General features: G+C 45.2%; 1 protein-coding gene across 1 annotated transcript in view; it reads left to right on the plus strand.

Moving 5' to 3' along the window:
- The window catches only part of LOC138566526 (haloacid dehalogenase-like hydrolase domain-containing 5), a 160,965-nt gene that overhangs the window by 77,048 nt on the left and 61,032 nt on the right, over window positions 1-22,885 (plus strand). The gene's annotated exons all lie outside the window — the stretch shown is intronic.

Raw genomic sequence — 22,885 nt, forward strand, 5'->3', positions numbered from 1 at the left:
TGACACAATTGTAAAAGATGCCTATGGAGTTGGTTAGACTCCCTAACCAAAAAGAAACCGTGTATAATATCACATTTAAAATACATGCGTGGGGAAAAAAAGGTCGCACTCTCTCCAGGTTAAAATCAAGTCCTCAAAATCCAGCAAAGTTGCTGAGGGTCTCTAAGGTGGAGATTATCCACCCCTGGATGAATCTCTTTACTCTAGTCGGTCATGCTTCCTGGAGAGACCATCCACATTTTGGTGAGTACACCCTGACCTTTGTTCAATGGTCAAATTAAACCCCTGTAGGCTGATTGACGATCTTAACAATTTAGGATTCTCCCCCTTCATCTGCATTAACCATCTTAAGGGTTGGTGGTCTGTTTTGAATCACAAAAGTAGATCAAACTCTTTCAAAGACCACACAATGGCTAAACCTTCACGTTCTATGGTGTCCCATCTTGTTTTAGGTTCCTTCAGCTTCCTACTGATGAAGCAGATGGGGTGTTCCCTGCCTTTCTCATCCAGCTGACTCGCAGCTGCACCTATACCTGTATTGGAAGTATCTGTCTGTACAATAAAGGATTGGCTTTAGTCGCGAGCTCTAAAGACTGGAGCTTGCCTTAGTGCACTCCTCATTTCACCTGACCTTTTCGGGGAATTTGGGTGAGGCAATCACATTTACGGGAGAAGCTATGGTACCATAGTTCTCAGTGAAGTTCCTATAGTAACCAGTAAGGACTAGAAAGGCTCTCACTTTGGTTTGAGTAGTTGGGGTGGCTCAGTCTTGTACATCCTCTACTTTGCTAGGCAATGGCTTTATTTCACCTCCTACCTCCTGTCCAAGTTAGACCACTTTACTCTGACCAATTTGACCTTTGCTTGCCTTTATGGTCAGATTGGCCTGCTCAAGAGCCTGCAATACATATCCTAGGTGGTCAACATGTTGTTTCCAAGTAGGGCTGAGCACTGCAATGTCATCCAAGTATGCCATGCAGAAGTCCTCATCCCATTCAGAACCTGATTCACCATCCTTTGGAATGTAGCAGGTGCATTCTTTAATCCAAAAGGCATAACCTTAAACTGGTAGAGGCCTGCTGTGGTTGAAAATGCAGCGTCTGTCAGAGCTATTTTTGCCAATAGCCTGAGGCTGGGTCAAATGTACTGAGGTACTTGGCTGAACCAAGTTTGTCCACCAGCTCATCTGTCCTAGGTAAAGGATGGGCTTCAGACACAGTGACTGCATTAAGAGCTCTATAGTCCACCCAGAATCTCAATTCTTTGGATTCTGCCTTTGGTACTAGCACAACTGGACTGGACTAGACCAAGGACTTGTAGATGGCTCTATTACCCCGAGATGAAGCATCTTGTTGACCTCTTCCTGTATGTGGGTCCTTACATGGTCTGACATTCTGTAACCTCTGCTTTTAACAGGTAGACAGCCACCAGTGAAAAGCTCATGCTGGCCCCAAGAGGTCAAGCCTGGTGATGGTGAAAACAGAGGGGCAAACTGATTTAACAGACTTTGCACTCCTGTTGTCCAGTGTCAGATCAGAAGAGAGATTAACTCCTATCTTTCCATCTAAAGGTTGTCCCCTGAGGTCAGGTAGAGGCTCACTCTCCTCCTCCTGATCAGAGGCTAGAAGCAAAGCTCCCAGGTCTGGTCTAGAGACATAGTCGGTTGGTGTGAAATACCCTGGGGGCCTCCTTAGGATTGCCTATGTCTCTCACAACCTTGAAGGGTCCAATCCATTTGTCCTGCAAGGCCCTCTGACGTGTAGGTACCATAACTAGAACTATCTGGTCTTGAGTAAACCATGTAGAACATCTGGTCATGCCAATGCTTCACCAGAGCCTGACTTGCTTTCAAGTTTTCTGAAGCATCTGTCATCATTTGTCATTCTCCTTCGGAGACCTAACACATAGCCAGTGACTCTCACTGGCTTGTAGGAAGGAGCACTCTCCAACCCCCTTGATTGGGGCCAATGGACCTCTAACCGGATGACTATAGAGGAGCACAAAGGGACTGAATCCAACCCCTTCATGAGGGACTTCTCTATAAGCAAAGAGGAGGCATGGCAATAGAAGGTCTGACTTTCTTCTAAGGGGTTCTTCTAAAGCACCCATCATGCTCTTCATAGTTCTATTAAACCTCTCTACCAATCCATTTATCTGGGGATGGTAGGCTGTTGAGAACGTGTAGGTCACTCCAGTTTTTCCACATGGCCTGCATGTAGTGTGACATGAAATTCGATCCCCTGCCAGAGATAACCTCCTTAGGAAAACCTACTCTGGTAGAAATACCAAGTAGGGCCTTCGCAACTGCCTGAGCAGTAACGGTCCTCATAGGTATAGCTTCAGTATACCTGATAGCGTGGTCTACCACAACCAATATAAATCGGTTGCCTGAAGATGTGGGAGGGTCTAAGGGACCAACGCCGTCGATTCCTAGCCTCTCAAAAGGCACTCCCACCACTGGGAGGGGCATCAAAGGTGCCACATTCTTGGCTCCACTCTTGCCAGAAGTCTGACAAGTGTGACAGCTCCTACAGAATTTATCTACATCAGACCCCAACGTAGGCCAGTAGAAGTATAGAGAAATGCTTTCCTTGGTGGTCTTAACTTAAGTGACCAGCTAAATGAATCTCATGGGCTAACTGTAGGAACTGGGGCACTACAAGTCTCCTGGGGTAGACTTGGTAAGTTCCCTGTAGAGGTCATCCTCCCAGTATAACCTGTGCTTCCCTGGCTCCTGCCTTTCCAGCTGGGAAGCTGCCTGTTGGCGAAGTCCTTCAAGAGTAGGACACTCTCTTTGACCTCCGAAGTCTGCCCTACACGGGCCACCTTCTGCCAGTAAAGTCTGCAGCTCAGGATGGTCTTTAGGATCCCGATCTCCAACAGGGGAAGGTCTTCCTCCAGCTCCGAATCTTCAGCAGCCGACTCAACCTCTCCTGGTTTGGTCTCACTCCACCTCAGCTGGTGGAGTAGTCACAGGTGTGACCTTCGACTGTCCTCTCGGGGAGGTCCTGGTTATATGCACAGGAGTGCTATCTTTCTTGTTTCCTGAGACCTTGGGTTTCCCCTTTGTCTTTCTTCTTGGAAATAGAAATTCTTTTCCTGTGGACGGTGTTATAGGTTCTTCTGTAACAACCCACTGAGTCATTTATGTGAGCTCTCTGGCCTTCCTTGTCTGCTCCTGCTTCCTTTTACTGGGAGGACTGGGGGGTGCTTGATACAACTCCAAGAGCCTTTCAGTCATTCCCCAGCAGGACTCTCCCGGGCACCTCACTTTGTATGCTGACATGTATTCTTAGTCATGTTGTTGCACTGGATGAGAGCTGGTAGTATTGGAATCATTTGGATATGGCCTCCAGCAAACTTAGTGGGACCTGTGTGCCTTAGCAACATCCTCGGGTTTGAAGAAGTGCTCATCCACCACTGTGATGCTGGCCCCAGTGTCTCTAATGGGAGGGGTCTCCTGACCATTCACAAGTACACTGTCCTTGTAGTATTATTTTGTGTTATCTGGCATAGAGTTGTACACATCTTTATCCTGCTGTTCCTACAGACAGTGGGCCACTAAAACACTGGCAGAGATTCCAATGGGGTCTTCAGCCAATAGTTGAATGTTTTCACTTGCCATATGTACTTCTCCCTCAGGGATGAAGGCTAAGGAGGCAGTGTGGACCCCTGAAGGTTTACTCTTGCATCTGTGATCCCCTTTCACATGGTCAGTTTACCCACAAGCATAAAATTTTCCAAATGTTTTGAGAAATGGGGGGGCTTCTGCTGACCTCCCTCTGGTTTGGCACTAGAGGTTTCACTAGACGGACCTGGTTTCCCATGTGGCTTACCCTTCTTCTGTTTGACACTCTTTTGGATTGGAGGTTTTACAATTCTCTGTCATCTTTCCTGTGCTGCTTCCCCCTCCCCTTTGGCAACCCACAAGTCAGCAGCTTTTGCTAGCTTCTTGCGATCAATCTCTTATGAGTCAGCCAAATGCTGTCTCGGCTCAGGAGAGCAGGCATCAAAAATAGATTCCAACAAAAACAGATTTGTCATTCCTTCAAAAGAGTTCACTGTGTAACCCTTAACCCACCCATCTAAGTTTTTCATACATTCACACACCCAGGTAGCCCAAGGGGTAACATCAGGTTTTTTAGAGGGTCCTAAACCTCTCAAGGTACTGGGAAGGAACTTTCCCAAATCTATCCATCAAAGCTAGCTTCTTTTAGATTTTTCTTTTATAGTTTGATCAACACACTTTTACAACATTTTTGCATTACTGTAGAAGGCACATATAATAAATAACATTACTCCATTCTTAAAATGCCTGTGCATTATACAATTTGGTATTTTAGAGTTCGTAGCATCGACAATATATGACCTGCATACAAATATCGCTTACAATTCTATCAACATTCAGATATATTTAATTATAGAGCATTTGGCAATTACATCCTCTAACCAACAAATTCTATCATACACTTTTTTTTTGTTGCAATTCTTCATTAATGATCACTAATAATTTTGATAGCAATAAAATGGTTTTGATAGAGTATCCCCACATGCAAGCCATTGTAGGTGCCTTTCCCCCGCTTACTACATGTAAGAGAAAATAAAATAACCAACACAACCCCTGTCGGGGAATGAGGCACTGAGAACCGGCTGCAAGAGTTCAAAGGGTGGTTTATTTCACCAGCTAGGAAATAACCCAGAAAAAACCCTCCAACCCATTTACATCATCACTCATATATCAATTAAAGTAACTCTAACAAAAAATACTAAATGGACCCGATTGGCCAGGCGGTGTGGTGCTGTAGGTGTGGGTGGCATTTCTTCCTCCTAGTTGGCTGAGTGGCTGACTGGATGATGGACGTCAGATATCTTGTGCTCCACGCAGGTCAGGGTCCGGTCACCGTGGTCACTACCTAAGCTAATATGTTGCATTCGTAAAACACTAAATAAAAAATTATCTAAACTTTTTATGCTACTTTTCATATTTCTTACACAAACCACACATAGTATTCATTGTCAGTACAATTGGGTCATTTGTGGCTTTAATTGGAGGCCTTGACCTTTATTGTGCATGTAAAAAGAGTCAAGCTGTGTTTCACATATCTCCTAAGCTTTAGACCTATTAGTATAAGTAAAAACATATAATGTGGCAAAGTGCTTAAGGTTAGTGTTGGGTGGGTTTCGCAGCGCAGGCGAGGGTCTGGCACTTGAAAGAAATACCTTACAGGGAGCGCGGGGTCAGGATGGCAAATTGCTCTAAATGGGGGTGGGTGGCTTGCACGTTTATGGGGAAGAACGAGCAGAAAGTGCTTAGCTCATCCTGGTTCATATGCTGGTTCTTATGCTAACGGTGATCTCAGGGGAAGAAAACTGTATCATATTGGTTGTTGCAACTTTCTTCAGCGTGAGAATGGGAGCGCAGAGCTTTTCTTCGCAAGGGGAGTGCAAGGGTGGGGGCCAGCCAGCTGCCTGTGTGTGTGTGTGTCTCTGTCCGTCTCTGTCCTTGGCTATTGCAGTGGAAGGGGAGCTGAGACTTGCTGTACTATCGCAGTGAGGCATGTGTACCCAAGGTGGAGTCGAAAGGGGGCACAAAAGATGGATGCCCCGCGTCCTGCTCGGTGGTCCATCTATGTAGCGGTCAACCGTGGTTAACTTTACATAAGGGCAAGGGGCAAACCCACTACCGGAGGCACGTGGTCCAAGCCTTGTACTGAGTGACCAGCGCGAGGGGGCTGGGGGCCCCTCTCTCCCATACACCATCCAAAACCATTCCCTTGCAATAACTGTCATGCCCAACAACTCTGATCCCAATATAATTATACACCTCTTTTCAAAGAAGTCACAATAGACTATCAAACATTTGGATGTCTCTTTCTGCTCACCAACTTTACAGAATCTGCAACAATTTATACCATTTTCAAATTCCAGTTCTTAGTTCTTTCATATGTAAGAGTTTGATTTAATTTAAACCGGAGATAAACATCCCGCAATTATTAGATGGAAATTGCAAAATGTAAGACCTATGGGGATCCGCTTCGTTGTGAACTTTGCAACTTCACTATGTCTTCAGTGCGGAGATGGAATTAAGATTTTTACACCAGTCATCTTCGAATAACCGCTTTTTAACATGTAGCAGGCGGAATTCCAAATGGTCTGGTGATACCCCAATTTCAGAGAGCAATTCAACTGTTATCGTAGTACTTCGCCACTGAAGGCGGGTTTCTCTGTGATCATTCTTAGCATATTTTCATGAAGTGAATTTGTTGGTGGAAACCGCATTTTTGCTAAATTCATTATTAGACGCCAATTATATCTGGTAGACAAAGTGAGCCCCAATTCCTGTCTAAGAACTGCATTCAGTAGGGATTTGGCCAATCAGTGTGCTTTTCCACAGACATCCCTGTAGTTGATCAAGAATGTCATCAATGTTGGTTAGACACATGTCTAATCCATACAGGATTATAGCCTCCATTTTGAGGGTATAAAATTCCAACACGGTAATCAGTGGAAACTTTCAAAATTAGTTGTAAACAATTTGCATTTGTGTAGACAATGCGATCAACTTTTATTCAACCCTTCTTTCCACATTTTGACCGAAGAAGAATCACCCAATTCATACACTGAATATTTGATCGAATTAGCACATGGCATACAAATTCGGTCGAGTAGTCCATGACAGGCTCTGGGATTTCTGCTTTAGATTTTGAAAAATGAACACCGTAGATTTATTTACGTTGCACTGCAGATGGCTTCAGTTTCATATTCTAATATTTCTAGTTCCCCCACCTCCATTACAGCATCAGTTGCAACCTTTGGGAGCCTAAAAGCCAAGGAATCAACTGATTCCCTTTGAAACACTGAATCCCATAGTTATATTCACAAGCACCCAACCAATCCAAAATATCAAGTTTCACCTCATACATACTCACAGGTTCCTTAGGCATGCAAGGTCTCTTAGGACTGGGAGACCTAGAAGACTCTGCGATATCATTTTCAAGAGACAATTTCTTAATTTCAAGAGCATGTTGTAATTCCATTTCCCTTAGTTTGAGATACTGATGTTTGGCTTCAACTTAGACTTGTAATCTTTTGAACTAAATTCTCATCTTTTCTAGAGAGACAAATTCTGGACTCAGTACTGGACCTGGTAGGGTCCCTGTGGCTAAAGGTTGAGGCCTAAACTGGTTGAGGTAAAGAGGCTCTCTTCCTGAGACTCCTCTGACTCTACCGACTCTTCAACAATATTAGAGTTACTCTAAATCATTTATCATACTCATCATTTTCCACATTTTCTGGTATAGTAGGTGTGACAGACCTGCTACCCATACTTTTATTATCTAACAATCTTGCAATGAGTTCATTTCTCTTTCCTTTTAACGGGGAGAGACCTGACTTTACACATTTCTTTCAGTTGATCTACTGTTAAAATGATCGGGGCTTCCTGTCTGAAGTTAGCCATATCTGGCATGTTACAATTGCTTTTCTAGTGGCGCTTGGCCTTGTGAAGGTTTTTAGGTGAACAAGAGTAAAGCAAACTCTCAATGTAACAACTCTACAATATATCCTCACCGCCTGTCACCAGTGTTAAGGCAAAGTTTGAATGCAGTAACCTCCTGAGAACACAAGCAACTATGACTACAGGTATAGGCAACCCAACCTTTGGTATAAGCCTGTACTACACAGTTTTGGTAGCATGTTGAGCAGCCAGGCTTGTCTCAAGAGGGGAAATGTGAGCTGTAGTGGAGTTGCACAAAGATTTACAGTTACAGGTATTCAAATAAATTTACACTCATGGTTTCTTGCAAAATAAAGTTTCTTTTTTTTTTTCTTTATTGTATATGGTTAAAAAAATATAACCTTTCACAAATCTCAGCTCGAAATACATACTTTAACAGAAACTAAAGAAGAGAAAAAAGGAAAAAAAAGAAATTTGTACAATTTACAAACATTCACATCCAAACCAGTTCGTACAGAATTTAAACAATATTTTAAAGGATTTTACAGTTCTATCTTACAGTCCTCCAACATCTTGACAACTGCAATAGTCTTTTGGTGCGAGTGACCATCAATCAGGCTTTCCCAGAAGTGGTTGTGCCCAGTATGTTACATCGGGCATGTATCTACTGAGAAATTGATGCCTAGAATTTCTCGTGCCCACGCACTCCATCAGATGTTTGATTGGTTTTCAGGCTTGGCACACGACTGACAAAGACTAACTGCGGAGGCTCCCATACCTCTTCTCGCCAGAATTTCCCCAATGTGTAAAATGTTTAGTCTCAATCTAAAAAACGTATTCCTTATCCTCCAGTCAGGGAATTTTATTAGTTATTTACTGAGGAAGCCCAATTTCCTTTCCGCTCTTTGTAGGGGATTTGGGTGTGGCCCTGATCTTATTTCCTCCAGGGTCCTAATCCAGTCCATTTCCTCCCAGTTCTTTGTTTTTGTTTTTGCCTTTAATGGATTTTCCTCCAATATTGAGTATCAGCCCACTCCTTTGCCAGTGAGTCAAGTCTATCCAACTGATGCGAATTACCAATCTCCAGATGTTTTCTCATATCTGTATATATGGATTGATCTTGAGATGACATAATACGGCGGTGCGGTGCAAGATCAGCAGTTTCCACTCTGCTTGGGATTTTAATATTAGGCCCAACTCGAATCTAATATTGTCCATTGTTAGACTCATTGGTAAGCCCAAGGTGTGTTTCCAGACCAAACCTTCCCATTTTTGCCATGATGTGTTCCATAGGTAAGGTTTGGCCTCTAACCCATATAATAAAACGGGGATGACTTTGGCCTGATAGAACTTGAGGACAGGTCTGAATGAAGATTTGCTGCATTTCCAAAGGATTCTTTTCATCTGAACTGCTAGGGGTTTTATTTTTCTCTCGGTCAGACTCCACCTTACATAGTGCTGGTGTGGCATAGATTTAATATCCCAGGTAAACCAATTCCTCCACCCTCGCAATTGCCTCCCCCCATTGACCAACCAGGAAAAACTATTTTATTTTTATTTCTTTGCCTAAATACCAACACCCTTGATTTATTAGGATTCAGGGAGAGCCCATTTTCAACTGCATAGTTGTAAATACCATTAAGTAGATGTTGTAGTCAATGGCCGTTTTGTCTAGAACTACCACATCAGCGTAGGCCAGCCAGTATATTTTCTTGCCATTTAGGGAAGGACTGGCCAACGCTGCAGATGCTAGAAATTCCCCCATATCAGAAGTATACAAGTTGAAAAATAGCGGGGCCCTGAGACAACCTTGTCTAACCCCCCCAGTTCACTCTCACGGGTTCTGATAGATGACCCTCCGCATCTAATCTCACCCAGATATCATTGTCCTTGTGGAATTCCATGAGCATCGCCAAGAGCCCCTCTGGGATGCCTTTTGCTCTGTTTCATCCACAACCTTCCCCTGTCCACCTGGTCAGAGGCCCTTGAAAAATCTACCCAGGCACCATAGAGTTGTTCACCTCCCTTGCTATGTGTTTTTTCACTCAGAAGATTTAATACTATACCATTCACTGCCGTTGAGTCTAAACCCAGTTTGACATTGCGAGTGCATTCTAACTTTTGTCCCCCAAACCTCCAGTTCCCCAGCAAGATTTTCATAAAAATCTTGCTATCAATATCCAGAAAAGCGATGGGGCGATAATTTTTCCCCACCCCCCTTGAATAATGGGATAACTGTAGCAGTACGACATGATGTTGGTGATTGTTTGAGCCAAGATTTCCCTAAAGTGCCAATTTAGCAGTCTTGCCCATAGGGCTGGATTTTCCTTCAGGACTTGATAAGTCAGCCCATTTGGCTCTGCCGCCTTCGAGGACGCAGCCTTCTTAATGAAGTCGTCAATATCTAACGTATTAAAATTGCGCCGCCATTTTGCCTTAATATTATAATCGCAGACTGTTCTTACTTGTTGACCAAAGACTGACTTTAGATATTTGATCCACTCACCCTCGGGTACCAAATTGCACAACTGGGTAGTTTTTTTTATTTTTTTATTTATTTATTTTTTTCCCTCTCAATTTCATGCATAGTGTCCCAAAACCCCTTAGCATCTCTCTTGCCTAAGACCTCCAATATGTGTTCCCCATCCTGTTGGAACCTTTTTGCATTCCGAGCCACTGACCATTGTTTGTACCTGTTTTTAAGCAGGCTTATTTGCACCCCTTGTTCAATTTTGCTAATGGATGAGTCTTTTTTTTATGGACCTCAGCCTTCCATTTAGATCTCTTTTCATAGCCATTGTTTCTTCATCATACACGTGCCGGTGGACCTGTTTAAGCCCAACCCCACCTGGCTTTGGAGGACAAGTTTGCCAGATGAATTTAATAAAGCCTGATGGGGAGCAGTTCTTACTTTGCACTACTTCTGGAATTGCAGATAGCCTGTCATTTAGATCGGCTCCCCCAGCTTTATATTTCATTAGGCATACTTTGCGTTTCCGAGCTGTTATCCTCAGGGGCATCCGTGGCGAAATGTCTGCTGAAATTTCTGGAAAAAAGAGTTCCAACCTAAGATGGTCGCTACCGCCCCCCTCTTTTATATTCCGGTTTACTTTCTGCTTAGAAAGACCACCAGATAGAAAATGATAGTCCAATATTGAGGCAGTGCCCTGAGTCCTGGTTGGGTTAGCAGGGATGTCACCTGGAAGACACCCATTTGACATTTTCAAGCCCCAATCATTCATCCACTTTACCCACATGTGGCCATTTTTGGTAGTTTTCCCCACAGCTATTCTCCGATTCCTTGGGAGGTCGATGCATTGTGTGTTAGTCACCCCCTAAGATTATCTCTGCCCCTGGAAAAGCAGATTTCATATCACCAAAAGCCCTGGCTAACATATCAAGGAATACAAGGAGCAACATATTAGCCGGATTCCAATAAATATTACAAAAAAATCATTGTTCTATCACTCGCCCCATTTCTGAATGTAGCCTTGCATATTTGTACCCCTTGAAAGTTCCCTACAGAGGAGACAACATCCTTAAATTTTGAATTTTTGAAAGCAATAAGCAACCCCCCACTCAGCCTCCCTCTAGCTTTCTGAGTTGCTCCTTGGACCACAATTGAATACCCTTCGACTACTATAGGGTTTACGAGCCATGTCTCCTATAACAACATTATGACATCTCCCGCATCAAACAGATAGTTCTTTATGAACCTTGAAGTACAGTTATTTGGGCCCCGTGTGTTCCAGCAGATGACTCTCGGCCCCTTATTTTCAAATATGCTGGGCCCCTAGACCCAGCTTCTGAAAGACCTCCGTTAGGATGCTTAGCAAAAGGGCTAAGGTGTTGTCCGTATTGGAGACACTTGTCTGATCGCATGTGGTTTTGGGCATCTCAGTGGGGGGTTGCAAATTGGTAACCCTTTCTTGGAAATGGACATTCTTTCCAGCTGGCACATTCCGTGGCTGCAGCGGTTTTGGTTGACTTTTTAGGACTAATATATCCAAGAACCCTAACTCCAATTTTGCGTCTTCGATTGCTTGGAACACTTCCCTGGAGGCACACCCCACTTCTGCCAAAAGAGGGTTATTTGGAACTGGGAATCTAACTGATTCTATGTCCTTGCTGTTAATTAGAAACAAACTCGGAACCTTTTTCAGGAGTGAGAGTATGGCCCTCCCCCCCCCCCCCCCCCCGGTTTAGAAATTTTACATGCTTTTTGACAGTTAAAGAAAGCCAAATAATCGGCATCGCATAAGGTGAGTCCATGATGGTTTTATCCTCTCTGTGGGGACGTTTGTTCCAAATTTCCAGTAACCTGCGATGAGCTCGCAATTTCTTCTCATGGACTTGGTTTATATCTACCGCAGGAGATGCGGGTTTCTTCTGAAGGATTGGGGTGATTTTTACATTAGTATTTGGTTCAACTGTAACCCCGCCCCGATCATTTAGGCCCTGATTTTTGTTTGACTTTGAGAAAAATGGGTGCTAGTGTGAGAACCTTCTTCGGATTTGATGAGGCTAAAGCCGCTTCCTGCTTATCCAGAGTCTTATCTGTTTGAGAGCCTCTTGATGTCGCACTAGATATGGCCTTGATTTTATTGGTGCCAATTTTCTTTGAGTCTTTCGGGACATCCTGGAGAACACTTTCCTGGATGTTCCTCCTCTTCACACCCTCCTTTTTCCTGTGGACTATTCACTGAGTCAAGTTTGGCAACTTATTGGTCATTCTCTGCCCCCGATAGATGAAAAGGTCCAACATTCTTCACAGGCGACTTAATGTCCAAGTTCTTATGTTTTGCTTTCAGTTGTTTCTTTGATTTTCTTTTTTTTTCTTCATTTTTTTTTTTTCCAGCTTCTTTTTCTTTGTCTCGTTGGCCTTCTTGCTTCCCTTTTTCGGTTCTTTTTCCCCCCCTAGATTAGCACTTTGAGGACAGGCTGCTAAGGTCTCCTCACCTTGTGGGTCCAACTGAACACTAGGGTTAACCAAGGACGGTTTTCCAGCTGTATCTTCTTGGAACCCATCTCCCACATTGGCCAGTCTCAAACTCTTCCAGCATCAACTCCGACAGTGGTGTCATTTGTTGACTGACCACCTCTAATGGCGCTGACGCTGCCTGCTCCAGTTGGTTTTGATTTAACAATTGAAGTTGAGATGGCAAAGCTTGATTTAGATATCTGTCTAACTCTTCCGATTTTATTTTTGGCTGCCAAAGACCTTTGGAGTGCTGAGATGTCCAGCCCTTGTTTGACTGACTCTAGCTGCATCTCATATAGTTTCGACAGCACATTTGTATTGATGACATTGCAGCAGCTCACTACTGCACCTTCTAGAGCAGCCACTTCCTTTATTAGTTCCATTAGCGAGCCAGATTGAAGTTGCACTTTGATTTTCAGAAGTTTGAAAACAGAAACGAATGAGTTCAAAACATAAAGTGCACTCAATGTGTTATCATTTGGCTGGACCCTTTCTTCAGCTCTTACTCCCTGGGGGTCACTTGAGTCTCGGGCTGATGGTACGTCTTCTATTACTTCTTCCTGCGGTGGCCCAGCAGGCTCTAGATTAATGTCTAGGCCAGACAGATTAAATTTACTTGTTTGGTCACTTGTGTCCAGGTCCAGGACAGGTCTAGCAGACTCATTAGACCCTTTATGATTTCTAATGGGGCTTGAGGATGTGTCAATATCTCTGTTCATTTCCAATGCATGTAACTGTTTCCTTTCTCCAAAATGTTCAATCTTTTTTGAATTTTGGTTGTGGTTATTGTGAATTTGAGACCCTTTTTCCAGTTGTCCACCAGAGTAGATTCTGCCCCCTGCCCCCCAAAAGCTCTTACTGGTGGAGAGAGGGGGGACGGGTCTGTATGCACTTGGACCCAAAACTGTTGAGCCCCTACTACGGGAGACACAGCCTTCTTGTTTACTTCCGAAGGCCCCCTCACACCCAGTACTGAGGGGCTACTAGCCATTTTTGGCTCCTCCCATTCTGGGGCTCTCAGATCATCCTGGAACGGGTTGCTCCGCAGCTTCATTGTCCTATGTGAAACTGACTTTGGATAATTCCAGGCGGGCCTCACTCACAAATTCGATCTCCCCCCTCTGGCTGCCCCCAGGGGGACTGAAAAGAATATAAACCTGTGCGGCTCAAAGGCCAACAGCCCACAGTCGCCTCACGGGTTTCGTACCAGCGCCACCATGCACATAGGCAGACCTTGATTTATTTCCTTTTCCTTCGTGCAAGGTTCCCGGCCAACAGAGACCTAAGCAGCTCAAAGGCAACAAGCCCGCAGGCACTGCACAGATCTCAAGTAAACACGCCCCGTGCGCTCAAACAGTAATGAGGAGTTGTTCAAATTACTGAATAACCTCAGCTTGTAGATATCAAAAGGCTAGACTGACTAGCAGGGCTAAATTGGATTATCAGACTAGGTTGCATTAACCCCTGCTATAATGTTGCTGAATTGTAAAATAACTGTGGCAATGTCCCTGCATTTGTTCTGTAATTTAACCTGTGGTGGGTGTACACATGGTAAACAGTACAATAAGTCCTTGCGTTATAACTCATAAACGCAATAGACGCCTCACAGTTTTCTAAGCATTCTGAGCGTCTCTGTGATGTGCTACGAGACGACCCCACACCTCACCTCGCCTCTCACAGGCGTTGTATGTAGACAGCGCTAATGACGTCTTTATGGAGCACTGGCGAGAGAAGCACTGGAATATAACCAACATCCAGAATCCGACTCCAACTCTCGGCGCCCGGCTTAAGCTATGGCTACCTCAGCTCGCAACTGTCGCTGACTGCGTTAGAGAAAAGGACCTTGGAAGACCTTGGAGGATTGTCAAGCCGCACCAGTAAAGCAGCTCTCTACTGCTCTCACACACTCACTGGAATTCTCTCTGGCCGCTTCCGACAATCTCGTCTCTCTCTAAACAATTAATAATTTTTCAGTCAGTTATAAAGCCTTCTTCAGAAGGGAGCAATAGAATAGTATCACACAAATATACTTCAATACTGTACACTTTGAGTTTCTGAAATCAACCAGACCCTGTTGGGATGGCCCACAGACACAACCTACACACAGAGGTGATTTCAGTAACGTGCTGGGGACATTAATATCTTACTGTCGGCATTCAACATACTCTTAAAAAGTTGGTAAAAGGCAAAGGTTATTAGAACACAAATTACAAATATTCGTAAGCAGGGCAAATACATTCAGATAGCACTTCAGAAGAGTCATTCAAATAGGCTAAGCCAAAGTCAATGGGCAAAAGTCTTTGTATAGGATGCAGCACTTCAGGTAAGTAAATGGAAAAGTTTTTGCACAAGTTCTTAGGAGTCTTTGATAAAAAGAAGAATCAAATTTAGGGCCACAAGCTGATTAGACTTGTGAGTTGTAGAACATACAAGCACTTCCACCGTAAAAGGGAAGTTCTTGGACTTGTTTTACAGTACCTTGGTAAAGCATAAAAGATGCAGCTGAAGACTTCTGTTCCTGTGCAGCTCTTCAGATCTCACTGTTCCTGGGCCTCAGTCGTGGGGACAAGAGGGAGGACGTTGGCGGGGTGGGGGCGGGGGGGTGGGGGGGACTCCTGCACCGTCAAAACGGGCAACCAGCAAACTTTACTTTCAGTGGCTGTTTCACGTTTCAGCTCCTTGCGGTACAGCAAATAGCAATAAGCGTGGTTCCTTGCGGTCAAGGTGGATTTTCCTCACATCTGAGTTGCCGCACTTGACTGGGGGGGGGGAGGGAGTCAGTCCTGCTTCATGGGAGTCCGGAGGATCTTTCCAAAAGCTCTAGGCCAGCTTGCAAGCAACGCACAAAATCTCATTCCCCCCCTCCTGGCTCTACGGTCTCCTGCAGCAACTCTGAGCAAACTCAACCAGCTCTGAGATGGGTGTCCAGGTGGCTTACTTGGGAGTTGATTGGTCCCACCAACTCAAAGGGAGAAGTTGTCCTTGCAGGGCTTCTGTTGATGCAAACTTGGCAAGTAGTCACTGCAGCAGGGCTTTGCGAGGCAAACCAATGGTCCCGGAGTTGCAGCAGGCGTCCTCTTCAAGCTCTTCTTCAGTTCCTTCGTCCAGTGGTCGATTCTGCCTTCCAAGCCAAAAGACTTTCCTTTTATTCAGTTCTCTCCCATTCATTCCAGCCTAGCTGTCACTCACCCAGCAGGGTGGCTGTCCTTGCCGGACAGTCAGCCAGCCAATCACCACAGAGTGCGTTTTGGTCTCCTAGGAGACTAAGCACGGAGTTTCGGGCCCCTGCCTCACTTCCTGCCTACCCCAGACACTCTGGAGCCAGAGGCAAGTTTCTCTCAGAAACCCTGCCAAAGGCGAAATGAACAATGAGACCAACCTGGTTTGGCGCGCAGAGAAACTCTCTAGAAGGACCTTTTCACAGAGACCTAGCGAAAAAACACCGGGCGCCACTTTGAAAAAGACGCCCGCGGTAAATGCAAACCAAGGTAGATCAAAATGAAACCACTGCCACCAGCCAGTCAATTGAGGAAAGGGTAACATAAAAAATGTTACATGAGCATTTAGACACAGGGGATACTAAGTAACCCCTCCAGCACTCTATTGTAAGATGGGGTGTGCTGGGTCTAGTAAGTACAATGCTAAGTAAAGTCAATTTCACTTTACTACTCTGGGAAACAGTAGTTGATCCCAGAGAAGGTATTAAACCTTGGGATATCTGGGAGACTTCCCTGTGGCACTGCACTGAAGGTGCTTTGTGACACAATTATAAAAGATGATGCCTATGCAGTTGATTAGACTGCATTAAAAAAGTGTATGAAATCAAATTAAAATACACAAGAGAGTGGGGGTGGGGAAAGGGTCCCTCTCCAGGTAAAACAAATAAATTCCTCAAAATCCAGCAAAGTTGCCAGGGGTCTCTAAGGTGGAGGGGAAATGCACATTTTTGAGAATTCTCTAACGACCATAAACAAAGGGACTAGCTTCACGGCAGGATGTTGCATATCAAAAGGCCTTGATGCTGTGGCCAATGGAAGGGGGCGCAGTTATTGTTATTGAGAGGGGCAGGGGGCTGCTCAGCAGACTTTGCGTCGGGTCCCCCATCTTGATTTTCTCAGGACTTTCCTTCTGGTCTCCCACACTTCCTACAGCCAAAAGCACTTTGGGAATGATGAAAGAACACTTGTCACAAGGGTAAGGATTGGACCCCTTAAAGCAGTCTTGCTTTTTGTCCAATCCTCTGGTCTTTTCCGTATGAAATATGGGGTCTCCCACTCCTTTCATACATTCAAAGACTAAAAGAATTATTCATTTAGCGCGCTTTTGACCTTACCAGTGTGGTGATGTTAGGACAGACTTCGTATGCACTGCCTCAGATATGGTTTTTATGATCATACGCTCTACTCTTAGTACAAGGCTGTACCACCTGAGAAGCAAGGTTTATCTTAGGAGGGAGAGAGGGCTGTAGCTTGGTACAAATAAATTGTAGCATACATGTGTTGGGTAAGATTCATATTTATGATACATCTTCCTGACCTGTGTCAACCCCAGAACTTTTGCTTTCACTAGCTAACTATTTTATCTTGTCCTTAGGTGAAGGGGAATCTTTTCCCCCTCTCACCTAGTCTTTCTCTTTTAATGGGTGACCTTTTTAAGTCTCTCCATAGTGTATGGTTGGAGTTGAGTTCACTACAACATTTGGGCTTAGGCCGGGTGTTAGGCAAAGTTTTTATGCAGTACCCTTTGCGACCACTACACACAACTAGGACTACAGGTGTAAGCCAAACCAACCTTTGGTATAAGTCTGTACTACACAGTTTTGTGTTAGCGTTGCTGAGCAGCCAGGCTTATTTCAAGAGGGAATGTGAGCTGTATGGATTTTACAGAGGTCTAGAATTACCAGTATTCAAGTAGACTCAAGGTTTCTTGGTAAAACACTTAATGTATTAGTCATTTATAAAGCATTCACTGAAAGGAGGCAATCAATAACGCACAAATATACTAAAGTACTTCACACTATCGGGTTCTGAAGCCTTTAAACTACTTTGAAGGAGGAGCAAAATGGCATAAGTTAATAAAAACGAATATTACAATTACTCTGAAACAATACGTCGATTCAATGCAATAGGTTAGGCCAAGTCAATGGGCTAAAGTCTTGGATAGGATAAAGCAGTTCTGGAAGTTAAACTGAAAAGTCTTTGTTCTCAGTAGTCCATAAAAGAGAGATTCCTATGTTGGGGTCACAAGCTGACTAGACCTGCAAGTTGCCAAAGTTTCAAGCACTTTCGCGGTGAGAGGTAAGTTCTCTGTCACATTTTCACAGTACCTTGCACTGAAAAAAAGATGCAGCTGAAGACTTCTGTTCCTGGTGTTTCTGCAGATCTCGCTGTTCCTGAGCCTCATTCGTGGGGACAAGCGGGAGGACGTCTGGGGGACTCCTGCACAGCACTGGGACTAGTCAAAACAGCTGGCAAAGGCACATTATAAATTCCGGTAGCTGTAGGTCAAGCACACAAACTGGTGTCCTTCTCCCTGGCTATTCGGTTTCCTGCAGCACTCTGAGGAAAATACAGCTCTGAGAATGGTGTCCAGGTGGCTTACGAGTTGATTGGTCCCAGCAACTCAATCGGAGAAGTCGTCCTTGAAGGGCTTCTCTGTCGAGATGAACTTCGTGATTCGGACCTGCAGCAGGGCTTCACCGGGCAAACCAACAGTCCAGGAGTTGCAGCAGCTGTCCTCTTACAGCTCGTCTTCAGTTCTTTCGTTCCACTGGTCAACTCTGCCTTCCAAGCCAAGAGATTGCCTTTTATCCAGTTTTCTCCCATTCATTCCAGCCTAGCAGCCACTCACCCAGCAGGGTGGCTGTCCTTGCCGGAGAGGCAGGCAGCCAATCACGCCAGAGTACATTTGGGTCTACTAGGAGACTAAGCACAGGGAGCTTCAGGTGCCGCCCTCACTTCCTGCCCACCCCAGACACTCGGGCGCGAGAGGCGGTCTTCTGTCCTGAAGCCCGCCAAAGGCTTGGGAACAAAGGGACCAAACCTGGTTTGGCGCGCAGAGACAAACTCTAAAAGAACCTCTCCAAAAAGAAATGGCGAAAAAAAGACCACCGGGAACGGTTTAAACAAAGGGGGCTCAGACGCCATCTTGAAAAACATGGCTCCCGCGATTTAACATACCCGTGTTCGCGGTCGGTAAAAATCATGGTAGTTCATTGTAAAACCACTGCCACCAGCCATTTGAGAGGAAAGGGTATCATTTGACTGCTACATGAGTTCCTAGACATAGGGGATATGAAGTAACCCCTCCAGCACTCTATTTTAAGATAGTGTGCTGGGTCTAGGAATTTGAAAAGACTAGTGAAGTCAATTCTGATGCTTGTTAAACTGCTTAGAATCACATGCTGTGCATATTGTCTGACATCCAGTGGTAACCGCAGAGTATTGCATCTTGTCTTTCGGGGAGCGAAAGGACGTCGGCATAGGCGTGTCTGTAACACTATTCCTATCGTGACGTGTAGTGTACCCAAAATCCCTCACGCGCCGAAGTCCCTCAGATTGTTTTTCTCCGCCCAGATAACTGGTCGCCCCATTGCAGAGCTCTTCATAAGAGACATTGGGCCTCATTATGCGTCTGGTGGTAACCGAGCTGGAAAAACCGTCAGGTTACCACCGGACTCGTATTACCATTCCGCCTCTGTGATTCCCGGAATTACTGGGGCATTACGACCCCCGGTGACACACAATTCCGCCTCTGGAATTTCCGGAAGTCCCCATTCCCATGGAGCCCCATAGGAGTCAATGGGGTTAGGGACAATGGAAACACCAGCTCCATCTATGACAGAGCCGGTGGTTGCATGTCCGCTTGCAGGTGGGTGGTGTTAAATCCACCAGGTCAGACCTGTCGGGAGTGACACCTCTGCCTGCTGGACTCTTAATCAGCCAGTCTGGAAAGAACGGTGGCGGCGGTTTTACCACCACTGTTCTTTCCTGACTGGCAGGGTCGTAATGAGGCCATTGGTTTTTTTTTTTTTTTACAACTTTATTTAACATTGCACACAGGTTAAGCACATATATTCGCGACATTCACTTCCAGTAAACCTTACAACATATACAGGTTAGTTTTGCGTTGTATTCGAGTCATCAAGGGCCGATAAATCCGCCAAATATTGCCTGTACCGTGCCCATACATTTCTGGGTTTAGAGGGGGCCATCACTGAATATATGTACAGTTCTTCGGTATCGTTAGCCCACATCATCTCTCTGTTCCAGTCTTCTATTGTTGGCGGTTGTGCATTCTTCCACCTCATTAATATGACCCTTTTTGCTAACAATAGGCTTAAATTGAGCAGCTTTTGCCATGTTGGGTTCATTTTCCCCATCGCACCAGGCACACAAATCTGCGGTGTCCATTCCACCGGTTGGTCTACCATCTTTTCTAGAGCTTCAGACCTCAGACCAGTATTGTCTCAGTTCCACACAGTCCCACAACATATGGTATATATTAGCATTTTCAGAGTTACATCTTGGGCAGGTGCCAGAGAGAGCAGGGTATAGTCGCTTGAGTTTCACAGGCGTGTAGTGGGTTCTATGAACAATTTTATAGTGGATCAGTTTAAATCTAGTTGCATGATATCCACTTGGTCAGTGCACAAATCTGGGACCAATCTTGGTCTTCTATCGGTTGGCCCAGATCCCGGTCTTGGCCGTGTGAGGTACCATTGGGCGTGTTTGTATTATGGTTTTGTAGAGAACGGAGGCCGTGACTTTCTGAGTCCCCCCCTTTGAATATGTAACCTAGTCCCATGTTTGTTTTGGGTTCATTCGGGAATGATGGGTCTATCCGTTGTGTAACAGCTGCGACCCTATCGAACTGCTGTTTATGCGTATTTGTGTTTCCCACAGTGTCTTTAATCTCCTCCCACTTAAAGCATTTATCCCGGAACAACTGTCCCCATTGTGTAATGCCTCTGGTACTCCAATGCGACGCCACTGCACTGTCTATGGGGAAGGGTGTGTGTGGGTCGCCCCATATTGCTATGCTCGGGTGGTATAACTTACTGGCTCCAAATATATCAGCGATTTTGGCCCATGCTGTGATTGTGGCATTGGATGGGTTTATAGTGTTGTATTGTTTAGGGGCGGGCCTAGTGATTCTTTGTAGAGCCAGTGTTGCCTCCCTCTTTCTCGAAGGTGGGGTCGGGGGTCCAAGATTGAGGAAGCATGTAGCCCAGCCGGCCGCATATTGCACCTGTGCTGCCCGGTAATACAATTCCATGTCAGGAGCCATCAGGCCGCCCCTAGGATACGTGTCATTTAGTCCCCTCCAGGTCAGTCTAGAGTGACCGCCCCATACGAACGCTATGCATGCACTGTTGATTTTGGAGAACAGAGAGACCTGACCACACTGGCACTGTACTAAAAAGATAAAAAAAAGCTTCGGCAAAATTATCATTTTGATTAATGCTATCCTCCCCATCATTGATATGGGCAGGGCGTTCCAGCGCTTCATCTTGGTACATAGTGCATCCGCCAGTGAACTATAGTTCAATGTTCGGGATAACTTGGCAGTTCTGGCAACAGCAGCGCCTAGGTAAACAATGTGTACTGGGCTCCATATAAAACCGTGTAGGTTTTGGAGCTGCGTGGTGCCGTCTGTGAGCGGGAATATCTCAGACTTATTGGAGTTAAGACGTAGACCTGAATATTCACCGAGCTTTTTCACTTCAGCCAGCACCTTGCCCAATGTGCGGTCTGGGTTCTTCAGATATAATAGATTATCATCCGCATATAGCGTTATATGTGGTTTGCCCTCAAGCCATATCCCGAATGTGCTATATCGTGATCTGAGAATGTCCGCAAGGGGTTCTATAACTAGAGCGAAGAGTAGCGGGGAAAGTGGGCAGGCCTGTCTGGTACCACCCAGTAGTTCTAGTATGTCTGTGAAGGACCCAGTAATTCTAATCTTCGCATGAGGTTGTGTGTATAGTATTTGGATCCACTTTATGAAGTTTGGGCCAAACCCATAGTTCCGTAGCACCCCGAATAGGAAAGGCCAAGAGACAGTGTCGAATGCTTTCCGCATGTCTAGGGAGACTGCTATTCCATGGATCTCTGGGGGTATTGTGGCAATGTGCCTTATATTTGTTGCTGTAGACCTGCCCAATATAAACCCAGCCTGGTCTTCTTGTACCATATATGGCATCAGTGGTGTGAGCCTGGTTGCTATTATTTTCGCTAGGATCTTGGCATCAGTGTTTATTAAGGCTAGAGGCCGGTACGATCCACATTCCCCAGGAGGCTTCCCTGATTTCAGCAGGAGTGTAATTATTGCTTCCCTGGTGGTTTCGGGGAGTTCACCTGTATCTAGTGCTTCCATCCAGACAGCATATAGGCTGGGAGCCAGTTCACTACTGAACTTATAGAATTCAGCCCCTAGCCCGTCCGCGCCTGGCGTTTCCCCGTTGGGGGAGTGCTTTTATTGCTTCAATTATTTCAGGCTTGGTGATGGGTCCCTCCAATGATTCCCTAGTGGCATTTGCTAAAAGGGTTGTCGGTATCTGGGCGAGGTAGCTTTCTATCTCAGCATCTGTGACGGCACACTGCAGGGAGTATAGTTCTTTGTAGTAAGCATGGAAGGTTCCCTTCAGCTTGTCCTGATCTGTGGACATCGTGCCGTCTGGCATCTGTATGCCGGGTATAGTTGTGGGGCCGCTCACTCCTCGTACCGTTCTCGCCAATAACTTCCCCGGGCGTTCCCCTTCCCCCCCATATCTACGAGCTGCAGCAGGTCGATCAAAGTATCTGACCTCTTGAACCGCTGTCTCAGTATATTCGTTTAAGTTGGCCATTATTTCTGAGCTGAGCAGGGGTGACGGTGAGGATGCGTACTGGGATTGCAAAGACGTTATTTGTGTTTCTAGTCTAGTTAACCTATTTCTAATGTCTTTGAGGATTCCGCCCTCTGCGGATATTGACTGACCTCTGACGCAGACTTTAAATGCCTGCCATAGCATGGACTGGCTAGAGACCAAGTGTTCATTGGCATCGAAATACTCTTGTGTATATTGTTTCATCGAATTAGTATAAACCAGGACCTTCAAGGCCGCAGGTTTAAATCTCCAAGGTTGCCTGTTGATCCTATCGGGGATACATAGTGTCAGTTGTATTGGCGAGTGGTCCGAGTATGTTCTTGGATGTATATGGGAGTCTGTGACCCATGCCATACTGTCCATCTATTAGCCATAAATCTATTGTGGAGTAGTAGGTGTATTCTCTCCTGGTGGGATTCAACGTTCTCCAGGCGTCTTTCAGGTGTAGATCTGCCATATGTAAGTGTATTGCCTGTGCTGCTTTGGTCAGTGTTCTAGTTTGTGTTGATATGCGATCAAGATGTACATCTAGAATTGTATTAAAATCCCCACCGCATATCACCCGGGCTGTAGGCTA

Source organism: Ambystoma mexicanum, chromosome 2p (genome assembly GCF_040938575.1).
Source record: "Ambystoma mexicanum isolate Mex_15411 chromosome 2p, UKY_AmexF1_1, whole genome shotgun sequence".
In the NCBI taxonomy this organism is placed as follows: Eukaryota; Metazoa; Chordata; class Amphibia; order Caudata; family Ambystomatidae; genus Ambystoma; species Ambystoma mexicanum.